Source organism: Panulirus ornatus, chromosome 30 (assembly GCF_036320965.1).
Source record: "Panulirus ornatus isolate Po-2019 chromosome 30, ASM3632096v1, whole genome shotgun sequence".
Classification (NCBI taxonomy): Eukaryota; Metazoa; Arthropoda; class Malacostraca; order Decapoda; family Palinuridae; genus Panulirus; species Panulirus ornatus.
In genome coordinates this window covers 12947280-12963069 of record NC_092253.1, presented here as the reverse complement: position 1 = coordinate 12963069, position 15790 = coordinate 12947280, and the positions used below count along the sequence as shown (strand labels likewise).

Genomic DNA, 15790 nt, shown 5'->3' with positions numbered 1-15790 from the left:
ATATGCACTATACCTTAGCTTTACCTTCTAACTAAAGATTCCCTTCTTTGGGGTTTCTATAGTGCTAAGAAACCCAGCCATGTCCACCAGACGAGATCACTTATCATGAAGCGCGGTGACGTTTTGTGCGTCTTTGTAGGGTGAGCAAACGAATATCTAAGCGTTCATGTTTATCAGTGTGATTGCGTCTTGGTCATTATGATGAATGTGTCTTGACAAGGTCTGTGCGACTGGTGACGGCCAGAAAATATGTGAGCAAATGTAACATATAGTTTTCGTTTGCATCATTTCAGATGATAGCAATACCCTCGTATTAGCGTCGGGGGCAGTGGACGATGTACTGTCAGCAGCGTGTCCCCTCCGATGTTCCGTCCTCCTCTTTGCAGATGGCAGAACTTCAGCCACAGGTGTTTATGAGGTAAGTTACTTCAGTTTTAACTACTATAGCTGGATATTGCCGGGATTATGTTTACATTGTATGATACTATAACTTTTGTCCCTTGCACCATAGGTGTTACGAGGGTTACAGACCCCCTGTGAGTTTGGGATTTTCGAGGTTGAAACTGGTGTCCAGGAAGATAATATGACCCAGGCGAGGATATCCTACATGGTCGACACGGCTCTGCAGGTCTGTTCTCCTCCTATTACTGCCGATGTAGGTCAGTTACTCTGTTATTATTGATATAGGTAAATTTCTCACATATTAGAGATAAGCAGGGAATGTCACTTACGTGGTATTACTGGCGTAACTATTCTCTCTCTCTCTCTCTCTCTCTCTCTCTCTCTCTCTCTCTCTCTCTCTCTCTCTCTCTCTCTCTCTCTCTTTCAATACTGGGTCTTTGATAAGTCACCTCGTTACCAAAGCTATATATATTGGATGTGCCATTCTATTGCTACTGATAAGAAATATGGTCGTCCTCACTATTTTAAGATAGATATGCCATTAATATCTTACCTTTGAAACTGGTACATGACTTACATTAGAGATGAGACAGGTAGTGTATATCCCTGTTACATTTAGGATGGATAATCACTCTCACTTTACAACTAAGATGATGAGAGAGTTTATTTTCATATTAATACTTAGGATACTACACCATTTTTACCTAACATCCATTAGACTATATCCCCTAGATTCGGCGAGTGTTATGGTGCGTGACGGTGGTGGTGGTAAGCGACGACCCAAGCTTCCTCGCTGCTGTTGCCAAACGATCCTTCACAAGCCAACTCCTGCTGTGGCCGACCAGGCTCCTGGGTGTCACCCGTCTACCTGTCATGGCCTTGCACGACCTCCACAGAACCTTCGCTCAGAGGAATGCCCTGTTCATCATTGTAAACGGCACTCCAGGCTCTCATAGGTCATTCAGCTTGTGGTTTTCAGTATATCTAGGATATGTAAACTCTGCCACTGGAGTTCGTTAGCACGTACCTAGTATGAGCTGGTAAAACTGAATGGAGGAGGAGTAAGTGTGTATGGAACATAACAGTGACGTGAACTGTTAAATATTGTCAGGTGCAAATGATGGTTAGCACAACAATTATCAGGGTAAGCGATAATGACCTTTATCATCCGATCAGAGGTAATTACAGACATGTGAAAACAGCGATATAACTGGCCAGAAAAAGTTGGGTGAAAACAGGGTAGTGTGTGTGAGGGAGCGTGGGAGGGTTGGCAGAGAAAGAATGTGAGTGTATTGAGGTCACAAGACATGACAGTTTGCTCGTAAACGTTACATGTTCCTGTTTGGCACAAAAGCTATGTTTATATCTAAATTTATGGTATACAAATTACTGCATGGACTTTCACAGTAGACACTTGCTGATATAGTGACATCTAACATAATTATTATGTGATGGTTGACAGTTTCTGTACGACAACTGCAGTTCTAAGTAGCACCAAGAAATATTACGTTTATTAACATTCATGGGTGTCTTCTTACTTACCTGCTCCTTATCAGTTATACAAAACATACTACCACGCATATCCATCTGCAAGATCAATTTGACAGTTTTATTAGTGTCCCTTTATTTAACAGTTCACTCTACCATACTTCCTCCCTCATACAGTTTTACCAGCTCAGTTGACATATAAAACACACTAGGTACGTGCCTGGGAACTCCTGTTGCCGAGTATACATTACGCATATGGGATATATAAACAAGGCTACTGTAGTGAAATAATATAATGAATAGCCAATACCTTCTCAACAGATGCAGTATGTACATACATCTACCATACAGCCTCCCGGGGTCTCAGCCGTTGCTGGTTGCTTCCTGGACACCCGACCGGGGCCTCGCCCTCGTCTCACGCCTCCCGCTCTTCCCAGACAAGTTCTCCAAGTGAGTAACAATTATGCATGATGGAACTAAGATACTAAGAGAAACTTACTTGAATCATTACATGAATTTGAACTCCAAAAGTACATGAATATTATAAGAATCTAAATAAAGCCAAGAGATCCACAAGATCTTGTTTGAACTTTAGCTTCATCAATCTTATTCTAACTGTAGCTATGCGTAATGTACTGGGTCTAAGTTTTTCTGCTCACTTTAGTATCATTTTCAAACGCAGCGACAAGAATAAGAACAGGCGTTACGGTGAAAGAGAAAAAGACAGAACATATTGTCAACAAACTACACATAGTGTACAAGATTCCGCCTGTGCGTTGCAGAAGAAACTGTATAAGCAATATGTGGATTACGCTTGCATGGAACTTACAACTCGCTTGTTCCACATACAGATGAGTGTGGACACTTGTCAGCGTGGCAAGAAGCCTATATAATCTACAAAGACTATGCTAAAGGGACAAGGAAAGAAGCTGAACTATATACATCGAAACATATCTTGTATCAAATCACATGAAAGGATTTCCCTGCTTGTCAAGAGCGGCGGAAACAACACTCAATCATAGACAGACAGTAGAAACACCCAAAGAGCTACAAAATTCCTCTCCATTTAAGCAGGTCGAACCTATGGGGGTTTGACCTCGGTCGCCCTGTAAATGCGTAATGACAGCAACGCCACATGCTACTTCAAGGAAGACCAGTCAGTGCCTTAGATTTACGAGCTTCCATTACGATGTGATGAGGAAAAAGACAGATGACAGGGAATTCCTGGTTTAAAAAGAGATATGCGTGTGCATACGTATGTGAGTAGTAGAGATGATCAAAGAACATTATCAGCCTACGTTTTAACTGATACGTGTGAAAAGAGAGACTTTTGGATGTTAATATGCTGAAAGGGGCAGCTGGTAGAATGTCTGGTCACTATCTTGTGGAGGCGGAGGTGAAGATTTGTGAAGGTTTTGAAAAAAGAAAAAAAAAATGTTGGGGAAAAGAGAGAGGTGAGAGTAAGTGAGCTGGGAAAGGAAATCTGTGTAAGGAAGTACCAGGAGAGATTGATTGTAGAATGGCAAAAGGTGAGAGAAATGACGTGATAGGACTGGGTGAGGAACGAGATGTCTTTAGGAAAACAGTGATAGCATGTGCGAAAGATGAATATGGCGTGAGAAAGGTGGGAGGTGGGCGGATTGAAAAGGGTAATGAGTATTGGGATGAAGAAGTAAAGTTTCTAGAGAAAGAGGAAAGAGAGACGTTTGGACGAAACGTACAAGTAAAGAGTGCAAATGACCGGAAGAGGTACAAAATAAAGCGAGAGGAAAGTCAGGAAGAAGGTGAATGGGTTGAAAAAGAGGGAAAATGAGAGATGGGGTGAGAAAGTATCATTAAACTTTATGGAGAATAAAAAGATGTTTTGAAAGGAGGTAAATAGCGTGCAGAGGACAAGAAAGAAAATGAAACTTCGGTGAACGGGCGAGAGTGAAAGCGATAGCAGGTAGTAATGAAGTGAGAAGGAGATGAGGTGAGTAATTTGAAGGTTTGTTGAATATGTTTGGTGATAGAGTGGCAGATGTAGGGTGCTTTTGTCGGGGTGTTGTGCAAAGTGAGAAGGTCAGGGAGAATGGCTAGGTTAGCAAATATACATACCTATATTGTCAAAGTATACATATATATATACACACGCAGACATATACATATATACACATGTACATAATTCATACTGTCTGCCTTTATTCATTCCCATCGCCACCTCGCCACACATGGAATGACAACCCCCTCCCCCCTCATGTGTGCGAGGTAGCGCTAGGAAAAGATAACAAAAGCCCTATTCGTTCACATTCAGTCTCTAGCTGTCATGTAATAATGCACCGAAACCACATCTCTCTTTCCACATTCAGGCCCCACAGAACTTTCCATGGTTTGCGCCAGACGCTTAACATGCCCTGGTTCAATCCATTGACAGCACGTCGACCCCGGTATATCACATCGTTCCAATTCGCTCGCTCAAAATCTTTTTCACTCCATCTTTCCACATCCAATTTGGTCTCCCGCTACTCCTCGTTCCCTCCACCTCTGACACATACATCCTCTTGGTCAATCTTTCCTCACTCATTCTCTCCATGAGACCAAACAACTTCAAAGCACCCTCTTCTGCTCTCTCAACGACACTCTTTTTATTTCCACACACCTCTCTTACCCTTACATTACTTCATAGATCAAACCACCTCACACCACATATTGTCCTCAAACATCTCGTTTCCAGCACATCCACCCTCCTGCGCACAACTCTATCCATAGCCTATGCCTCGCAACCATACAACATTGTTGGAACCACTATTCCTTGAAACATATCCCTTTTTGCTTTCCGAGATAATGTTTTGGACTTCCAAACTCTCTTCAAGGCTCCCAGAATTTTCGCCCCCTCCCCTACCCTATAATTCACTTCCGCTTTCATGGTTCCATCCGCTGCCACATCCACTCCCAGATATCTAAAACACTTTACTTCCTCCAGTTTTTCTCCATTCAAACTTACCTCCCAATTGACTTGTCCCTCAACCCTACTGTACCTAATAACCTTGCTCTTATTCACATTTACTCTTAACTTTCTTCTTTCACACACTTTACCAAACTCAGTCACCAGCTTCTGCAGTTTCTCACATGAATCAGCCACCAGCGCTGTATCATCAGCGAGCAACAACTGACTCACTTCCCAAGCTCTCTCATCCACAACAGACTGCATAATTGCCCCTCTTTCCAAAACTCTTGCATTCACCTCCCCAACAAACCCATCCATAAACAAATTAAACAACCATGGAGACATCACACACCCCTGCCGCAAACCTACATTCACTGAGAACCAATCACTTTCCTCTCTTCCTACACGTACACATGCCTTACATCCTCGATAAAAACTTTTCACTGCTTCTAACAACCTGCCTCCCACACCATATATTCTTAGTACCTTCCACAGACCATCTCTATCATCTCTATCATATGCCTTCTCCAGATCCATAAATGCTACATACAAATCCATTTGCTTTTCTAAGTATTTCTCACATACATTCTTCAAAGCAAACACCTGATCCACACATCCTCTACCACTTCTGAAACCACACTGCTCTTCCCCAATCTGATGTTCTGTAAATGCCTTCACCCTCTCAATCAATACCCTCCCATATAATTTACCAGGAATACTCAACAAACTTATACCTCTGTAATTTGAGCACTCAATCTTATCCCCTTTGCCTTTGTATAATGGCACTATGCAAGCATTCCGCCAATCCTCAGACACCTCACCATGAACCATACATGCATTAAATATCCTTACCAACCAGTCAACAATACAGTCACCACCTTTTTTTAATAAATTCCACTGCAATACCATCCAAACCTACTGCCTTGCCGGCTTTCATCTTCCGCAAAGCTTTTACTACCTCTTCTCTGTTTACCAAATCATTTTCCCTAACCCTCTCACTTTGCACACCACCTCGACCAAAACACCCTATATCTGCCACTCTATCATCAAACACATTCAACAGACCTTCAAAATACTCACTTCATCTCCTTCTCAAATCACCACTGCTTGTTATCACCTCCCCATTAGCCCCCTTTACTGAAGTTCCCATTTGCTCTCTTGTCTTACGCACTTTATTTACCTCCTTCCAGAACATCTTTTCATTCTCCCTAAAATTTAATGATACTCTCTCACCCCAACTCTCATTTGCCCTCTTGCACCTTTCTCTTGACCTCCTGCCTCTTTCTTTTATACATCTCCCACTCATTTCCATTTTTTCCCTGCAAAAGTCGTCCAAATGCCTCTCTCTTCTCTATCACTAATAATCTTACTTCTTCATCCCACCACTCACTACCCTTTCTAATCAACCCACCTCCCACGCTTCTCATGCCACAAGCATCTTTTGCGCAAGCCATCACTGCTTCCCTAAATACATCCCATTCCTCCCCCACTCCCCTTACCTCCTTTGTTCTCACCTTTTTCCATTATGTACTCAGTCTCTCCTTGTATTTCCTCACACAAGTCTCCTTCCCAAGCTCACTCACTCTCACCACCCTCTTCGCCCTAACATTCTCTCTTCTTTTCTGAAAACCCATACATTCTTCACCTTCGCCTCCACAAGATGATGATCAGACATCCCTCCAGTTGCACCTCTCAACACATTAACATCCAAAAGCCTCTCTTTCGCACGCCTGTCAATTAACACGTAATCCAATAGCGCTCTCTGGGCCATCTCTCCTACTTACATACGTATACTTATGTATATCTCGCTTTTTAAACCAGGTATTCCCAATCACCAGTCCTTTTTCAGGACATAAATCTACAAGCGCTTCACCATTTCCATTTACCACACTGAACACCCCATGTATACCAATTATTCCCTCAACTGCCACATTACTCACCTTTGCATTCAAATCACCCATCACTATAACCCGGTCTTGTGCATCAAAACCACTAACACACTCATTCAGCTGCTCCCAAAACACTTGCCTCTCACGATCTTTCTTCTCATGCCCAGGTGCATATGCACCAATAATCACCCATCTCTCTCCATCCACCTTCAGTTTTACCCATATCAATCTAGAGTATACTTTCTTCCACTCTATCACATACTCCCACGATTCTTGTTTCAGGAGTAGTGCTATTCCTTCCCTAGCTCTTGTCCTATCACTAACCCCTGACTTTCTCCCAAGACATTCCCAAACCACTCTTCCCCTTTACCCTTGAGTTTCGTTTCACTCAGAGCCAAAACCTCTAGGCTCCTTTCCTCAAACATACTACCTATCTCTCCTTTCTTCTCATCTTGGTTACATCCACACACATATAGACACCCGAATCTGAGCCTTCGAGGAGGATGAGCACTCCCCGCGTGACTCCTTCTTCTGTTTCCCCTTTTAGAAAGTTAGAATACAAGGAGGGGAGGGTTTCCAGCCCACTCCTGTCCCCTTTAGTCGCCTTTTACGACAAGTGAGGAATGCGTTGGAAGTATTCTTTTACCCCTATTCCCATTTGTATAAGAACGAGTTTGCCACTAGGTATGAGTTTGATTTCGGTAAGAAAATATCGTCGTGTGTGTATGGAAGAAATTAGAGTGGCTCTCCAAAAGAGCCAGTCAGTTTCTTTTATCTAAGAAGAGTGTGTCTTTGAATCTCTAAGAACCCCATGAAACGTTAGTGCACAGAAAATACTAAGGAGAATATCTGAAAAATCTTTGTAAAGAATTATTTCTTGTCCTAGATTTATGCAGTTTTACCAACATGTAGTTTTCTCGATCACTTACTTCGAAATATTTTGGCAGATTCCTTCAAAGCCCAAGTTTGGTGGTGACGTCTGTGGGGTTTGCCTCTCACAGACCAGTCATGGTGAGGGATCCCAAAGCACCTAGTGGAAAGCGTCTCACCTTCGTGGGATTTATGGAGGAAATCATTAACTATATATCTCTGGGCCTCAATTTTACGTAAGCATATGACGTTCATTTACTATTTTATTCCAGATCTATTTTTTTTGTACTGAGTCATCAAACAAAATTTTGACTGAGGACGCGAATAGAAATTTTACCATTTACAATCATACTATAATATGAAATTTTCATTGTATGTGGAGACGTGTGAAGCATCTTGAACCGAGGCAGAATGGCACTGGACGAGAAAGTTCAATAAGACAGTGATAATCTTATCCTGAGAATCATTTATCATATAAAACAAAATTCTATGTGCAAATCATGGAGATGTTCAATTTGTCGTTTTCAATCTAATCTTATATTGAAAATTTTTCTTCTTGTTAAAAACCTTTTTGGAGGCATTTTTTCATTTGACAATAAGAAGAAAAGTAAAGGCAGTGTGCTCCTTACAGATAGTTCATCATCAGCAGAAAAAAAATGTGGAGGAAAATGCATGCAAACAGAATAGCTTCCATACATACACATACATACACACAGGCAAGCTGAGCCCAGCAACAGCACTAACAACTCCAACAAGACCATATTCACAATTTAAGTTTGGCGAGAATTAATTTTTTTTATCAATTGAAAATCAATTCAGACAAGGGAGGCACCAAGATGTTATAACTCTGACTAAATCTATCAGAAAGATAGATAATGAGGGTATACGTATAATGAAGAAAAAAAGACATTTTGGAGAATCAAGAAATAAATCATTTGAAACCATCAGCCTTTAAAGATTAGTGGAACTTTTCAAGAAACAGAGCTGAGGGGAAAGTAAGAAATATAATAAAAGAACTTGGGCAGTGTAGCGAGAATGGAGACGAGATTTGAAGATTAAACATAAAGTGGAAAAAAGATATCAAATACGAGAAAAAATTGATTGAAGAAATGTAATCATAGGAAAGAGTGAATCCTAAAATGAAAAGCGATAGAGACTAGAAGAGTCTTATGCCGATATGGTAGTGACTACTAAGACACAAGAAGATGTCTTTAACACAAAGTACAGAAACCACTGATAAAAGTGGCCGGAGTTGGGAATCGTGATCAATTTCAGGGTTCGTTCAACAGACTCAGAGTTTGATGATTGATGCATTGGAATAATGGGAGTAGGGACATTAAAACAGAGGTACACAGGAAACAAAGGGCAACTATAGGAAGAATTATATGCACTGTGAGAGATGGAACAACCATATTTGACCTGGTTGGTGACAGAAGTAGAAAAGTGTACAGCACACAAGAGCAGAGCTTGTTATCTAAAAGGTAGATTTTGAGAGAGTCAGAGACACAAATGATGTACAAGTTTGATTATGTGGTGAATAAGAAAGTTAAAAGAGGAGAGATGAGACAAGATTTGAAGAGGGGTATTAATAAGTAGTATCTCTGGGAACATAAGCTGAGAACTAGAGTTCAGCAGCCAGGTACCAGAGCAGTGTGGTGAAACATTGAGTGAAATTTACAATAAAGGGCGACGGACATGTGTACCTGTAGCCTTAGATATATGAAGAGGGAAAAGAAATGGGAAATACCGGTTTGATAAAAGGTGTCATAAAGGAAAGGAGGTTTACTATGTGCTGAAACGAAGACATAGGTATTGTTCTAGTCAGAAAGCATTCTTATAAAGTATAAGACAGCAAACAGCGAGAATAGCAGGATATGAAAGGAGGAACAGCATAAACTTGTAAAGGATATTGTGGACAGGGCAGGAGAAAATCCAAAACTTTTCCATGGATACATCTGGAACTAATGATCAGTTAAAGAGCAGCTTTATCTGGACTGGCAGATAACATCTGACATTAAATCGCATGGGAGGATACTCTTCTGATGAACAGACTATCTTAGTGGAAAGAAATAAAGAGCGAATGCCAAAGACAATCCCTTTTGAAATCACCAGTGAAGTGCATTTAGGTCCTATTTTGACACTATTGCTCCTCTTGATCTATGTGAATGATTTAGAAAAGTTTGCAGGTGACGAAAACGTCATAAAGCAAGAGAAAAGCGAGGAGAATTGCATTAGCTTACAATGGGACCCGAACAGACTCCAAAGGTGAACTGACACTTGCTTGATGAAGTTCAACCTGAGTAATTGTAAAATCATGAGGATGGTTCACGGCGAAAGAAGTCCTCGATAGAGGTACTTGATATGATTGTTATCTATCAGGTAAGAAATTTCAGGATATGTAAGAGAGACAGACTTGGGAGTCGATATCGTCCCTAACCTGTTGGCACCTTAGGGGAGTAATTAGAGAAATCAAATGTCTGCTGACAAATGAATGAATTTCATTTAAGTTAATGGATATGTACAGGAAGCTGCTCACATCTTACATAAGCCAAAACTAGAAAATGCGTCCTAAGTTTGGTCACCGCATCGAAACAATCTCAGTGACCTAAAAGAGGAAGCCTACAAAGGTTCTACCCGAATAAAGAGGTAGAGTTGCAAGGAAAGGCTAAGGAGCTAAATTTACCCACCTTGGAAGAGACAATGATAAATGAGCTGATCAAAACTTTTAAGTTTTCAGACCATATCAACGAGGTAGACAGAGAATAATTCTTCGAAAGATGTAAGGATGCAACAAACAGGGTTCTACCGTCATCCTTGTAGGGTTGTAACATGTTTAATGGGCCTAGATTAATATTAGCAATAACAATAATAGTATTAACAATGATGATGATAGTGATAATAGCAATGATAATATAATGATGATAAAGATAATAATACTAATGATAATATTAACGGTAATAATAGTAATAGTAATGATAATAATGATAACAATAAGCATAATAATAATGATGATAACAATAATGATTTATCTATTCATTACACTTTGTCGCTGTCTCCAGCGTTAGCGAGGTAGCGCAAGGAAACAGACGAAAGAAATTGCCCAACCCACACACATACACATGTATATACATACACGTTCACACACGCACATATACATACCTATACATTTCAACGTATACATATATATACTAGACTGACATATACATATATATACATGTACATAATTCATACTTGCTGCTTCTGTTCAATTCATTGACAGCACGTCGACCCCGATATAAGACATCGTTCCAATTCACTCTATTCCTTGCAAGCCTTTCACCCTCATGCATGTTCAGGTCCAGATCGTTCAAAAGCTTTTCCACTCCATCCTTCCACTTCCAATTTGGTCTCCCACTTCTCCTCGTTCCCATCCTTTGTCAATCTTTCCTCACTCATTCTCTCCATGTGACCAAACCATTTCACGACACCCTCTTCTGCTCTCTCAACCACATTCTTTTTATTACCACATATCTCACTTACCCTTTCATTACTCACTCGATCAAACTACCTCACACCACATATTGTCCTCAAACATTTCATTTCCAAGACATTCACCCTCCTCCGCAAAACCCTATATATAGCCCACGGCTCGCAACCAAATAACATTGTTGGAACCACTATTCCTTCAAACATACCCATTTTTGCTTTCCGAGATAATGTTCCCGCCTTCCACACATTTTTCAACGCCCTCAGAACTCTTGCCTCCTCCCCCATCCTGTGACTCACTTCCACTTCCATGGTTCCATCCGCTGCCTGCCAAATCCACTCCCAGATATCTAAAACACTTCACTTCCTCCAGATTTTCTCTATTCAAACTTACCTCCTAATTGACTTGTCCCTCAACCCTAATGGATCTAATAACCTTTCTTTTATTCACATTTACTCTCAGCTTTCTTCTTTCACACACTTTACCAAACTCAGTCTCCAGCTTCCGCAGTTTCTCACCCGAATCAGCCACCAGCGATGTATCATCAGCGAACAATATCTGACTCACTTCCCAAACCCTCTCATCCACAACAACTGCACACTTGCCTCACTCTCCAAAACTCTCGCATTCACCTCCCAAACAACCCCATCCATAAACAAATTAAACAACCATGGAGATATCACGCACCCCTGCCGCAAACAGACATTCACCAAGAACCAATCACTCTCCTCTCCTCCTACTCGTACACATGATAATAATGATATCAAAGTGATAACAGCTATACTGACATAGATATCAATGATGATACAAATAATGATAACTGTATAGTAATATAGATAGAAATTTGTTGAAGATGTAAAGGAATGCTTCTATAGTATAAGATTTGTGGATAAATGGCATTAAGTGAATAAGGTTATTGTGTATGCTGATGCATATCGAAATTTAAAAAGTTATATGACAGTAGATTAGGTTCATGAAATGGATGCCATTAAGATTGAAGCTTTCTGTATATGAGAAGAGTTCTGTGTGATATAAAGCTTTAATGGAAACTAGTACGTTGTCTGTTGAGGTAAAGATTTGGGGTTGATGGCAAGTTGTCCCCAGTTCGATGGCTGGAAGTGTGCTGGACGCTATCTACCACCATTTTTTAGAGCAATAAGCTCGAGAACTATATCTAACCTTGCGAACTCTCTTTTTTGGCTGAGTGGAAACGACATAATCATAAAATTTCTCCTAAATAAAAAAATCGCTTCCAACAACATCATATCCATACTTTTCATGGCAAAAAGAGGGTTCCCTGGTGCAGGAGAGAAAGGCGGTAGTATATAACTAGCCAGCTTACCCAGTACGGGTGAAAACCAGCATATCTTGGCACATATTCTCAAAAGAAGCATAGAAAGGATAGATAGAGAAACGTTAAGATATCTTATAAGACTAATGTGAAGCACTGAATGGAAAGAAGAAATAATGAATGGATCAGATGAATTTAAGTAGGTAGTATCAGGAGTAACTGCATGAACTACTTAATGTTATGGATCGTGGAAGGAAGTTTTTCCATCGTCAATCGTGTTACATAATCTGATTTTTCAAGTTTTGTATAAGAAGCGAGGAAAAGATATTCTTCAGTCGAGCTGATGGTGTTTTACAAATAGATCAATATCACTCCTTTCTTTACGTATGTATATAGTCTCCTGATCCTCCTCACATATCTAGCACTTTGGGTTTCCAACAATATTCTTTTTTCAGTGATTATTTCACAACTTTTCTTATAAAAGCGACAATCCACTTAGGTAAGAACTGGCTAATCGGCATCTAGATCAGTGTCGTAGTCAAAGCACTGATATCATCAAGCCACTAAGAAAGGCAACTTACGTCATATGCAAAATTGTAACTTGTGTATTGTACAACATTCTGAGTGATTTCATTTTATACCCTTCGAGGGCGTAATACTATTCCTGCCTTTTGTTTCATCAGAGCAAAACCCATGGTTGATGCGCATTGACTATGGGACCTGTAGTTACACTCTATGACAAAATTTCTCAAGGATTACATTTAAGTGAAATATCATTCAGGGAAATCTTCTACATGCTACTACCTGTTATCTGTTTCGCACTCAAACTAGACAGAAAGAGTTAAGTTGATTATAGGAAATATTTTTTTTTTTTTTTTTCTTTGTCGCTGTCTCCCGCGTTTGCGAGGTAGCGCAAGGAAACAGACGAAAGAAATGGCCCAACCCACCCCCATACACATGTATATACATACATCCACACACGCAACTATACATACCTACACAGCTTTCCATGGTTTACCCCAGACGCTTCACATGCCCTGATTCAATCCACTGACAGCACGTCAACCCCGGTATACCACATCGCTCCAATTCACTCTATTCCTTGCCCGCCTTTCACCCTCCTGCATGTTCAGGCCCCGATCACACAAAATCTTTTTCACTCCATCTTTCCACCTCCAATTTGGTCTCCCTCTTCTCCTCGTTCCCTCCACCTCCGACACATATATCCTCTTGGTCAATATTTCCTCACTCATTCTCTCCATGTGCCCAAACCATTTCAAAACACCCTCTTCTGCTCTCTCAACCACGCTCTTTTTATTTCCACACATCTCTCTTACCCTTACGTTACTTACTCGATCAAACCACCTCACACCACACATTGTCCTCAAACATCTCATTTCCAGCACATCCATCCTCCTGCGCACAACTCTATCCATAGCCCACGCCTCGCAACCATACAACATTGTTGGAACCACTATTCCTTCAAACATACCCATTTTTGCTTTCCGAGATAATGTTCTCGACTTCCACACATTCTTCAAGGCTCCCAGAATTTTCGCCCCCTCCCCCACCCTATGATCCACTTCCGCTTCCATGGTTCCATCCGCTGCCAGATCCACTCCCAGATATCTAAAACACTTCACTTCCTCCAGTTTTTCTCCATTCAAACTCACCTCCCAATTGACTTGACCCTCAACCCTACTGTACCTAATAACCTTGCTCTTATTCACATTTACTCTTAACTTTCTTCTTTCACACACTTTACCAAACTCAGTCACCAGCTTCTGCAGTTTCTCACATGAATCAGCCACCAGCGCTGTATCATCAGCGAACAACAACTGACTCACTTCCCAAGCTCTCTCATCCCCAACAGACTTCATACTTGCCCCTCTTTCCAAAACTCTTGCATTCACCTCCCTAACAACCCCATCCATAAACAAATTAATGTATGTGAGAAATACTTAGAAAAGCAAATGGATTTGTATGTAGCATTTATGGATCTGGAGAAGGCATATGATAGAGTTGATAGAGATGCTCAGTGGAAGGTATTAAGAATATATGGTGTGGGAGGCAAGTTGTTAGAAGCAGTGAAAAGTTTTTATCGAGGATGTAAGGCATGTGTACGTGTAGGAAGAGAGGAAAGTGATTGGTTCTCAGTGAATGTAGGTTTGCGGCAGGGGTGTGTGATGTCTCCATGGTTGTTTAATTTGTTTATGGATGAGGAAATAATATAAAAGCAAAAATCTGATAAGAGTGAAACGTATATTTGTGATCTTCGATTTATTCATCAGGTACACGTATGTACAGCCTCCTGATGGAACTTGGGGGACCAAACAAGACGACGGATCATGGTCCGGCATGGTGGGTATGGTGAGCAGGAAGGTAAGTGTAGTGGATCACTAAACATGATGATATGGTGGGTATGGTGAGCAGGGAGGTAAGTGCAGTGGATCACTTAACATGATGATATGGAGGGTATGGTGAGCAGGAAGGTTTACATGGGTTTACATGAGAAAGTCAGACAACAGGAGGCCTGATTGGCTCACAACTGGTTTGTCTGGTTAAAAAAGGAAAAAAAAAAGGAAAAATAAAAAGAGGATTTTAACTTGACAAGAAAATGTAATTCGCTCAACACTTTTTTAAGCTATCACCGACTCCCCGCTGCCGCGCATTAACCTTCTAGTGGCACTGTTACCGCTGTTGCTACAAATTTATAAAGTGTGAGAATTGTTTCTGGTGTCTTTGATCTATGTTCCTGGCCATGAAACCTAACATTTTACATTTGGTTACCCTTATCATATGCTGAACCTAACCTAACCTAACCTAACCTAACCTAACCTAACCTAACCTAACCTAACCTAACATTTAACATTTGGTTACCCTCATCATATGCTGTTTGACCATGTCTAGTGTATTCCAATTTGGTCTCCCACCTCTCCTCGTTCCCTCCACCTCTGACACGTATATCCTCTTGGTCAATCTTTCCTCACTCATTCTCTCCATATGACCAAACCATTTCAAAACACCCTCTTCTGCTCTCTCAACCACACTCTTTTTATTACCACACATCTCTTTTACCTTTTTATTACTTACTCGATCAAACCACCTCACACCACAGATTGTCCTCCAACATTTCATTTCCAACACATCCACACTCCTCCGCACAGCGCTATCTATAGGCCATGCCTCGCAACCATATAACATTGCTGGAACTATTATCTCATCAAATATACCCATTTTTGCTTTCCAAGATAACTTTCTCGACTTCTACACGTTTTTCAGCGCTCCTAGAACTTTCGCCCCCTCCCCCACCCTATGATTCACTTCCGCTTCCTTGGTTCCATCTGCTGCCAAATCCACTCCCAGATATCTAAAACACTTCATTTCCTCTAGTTCTTCTCCATTCAAACTTACCTCCAGATGACTTGTCCCTCAACCCTACTGTACCTAATAACCTT

The 15790-nt window shown here is 40.9% G+C and overlaps 2 long non-coding RNA genes across 2 annotated transcripts in view; both read left to right on the top strand.

Annotated features, from left to right (window-relative positions):
* The window catches only part of LOC139758582 (uncharacterized), a 41198-nt gene extending 40582 nt beyond the window's left edge, over positions 1-616 (top strand). Inside the window, exons 3-4 of the long non-coding RNA XR_011714871.1 lie at positions 294-418; positions 512-616. This is a non-coding gene — a long non-coding RNA (uncharacterized lncRNA). The remainder of the gene's footprint in view (positions 1-293; positions 419-511) is intronic.
* A 1596-nt stretch (positions 617-2212) lies between these two features.
* Positions 2213-14715, top strand: LOC139758581 (uncharacterized). The gene is made up of 3 exons (XR_011714870.1): positions 2213-2340; positions 7653-7811; positions 14624-14715. It is a non-coding gene; the product is annotated as an uncharacterized lncRNA (long non-coding RNA).
* Positions 14716-15790: the final 1075 nt, after the last annotated feature.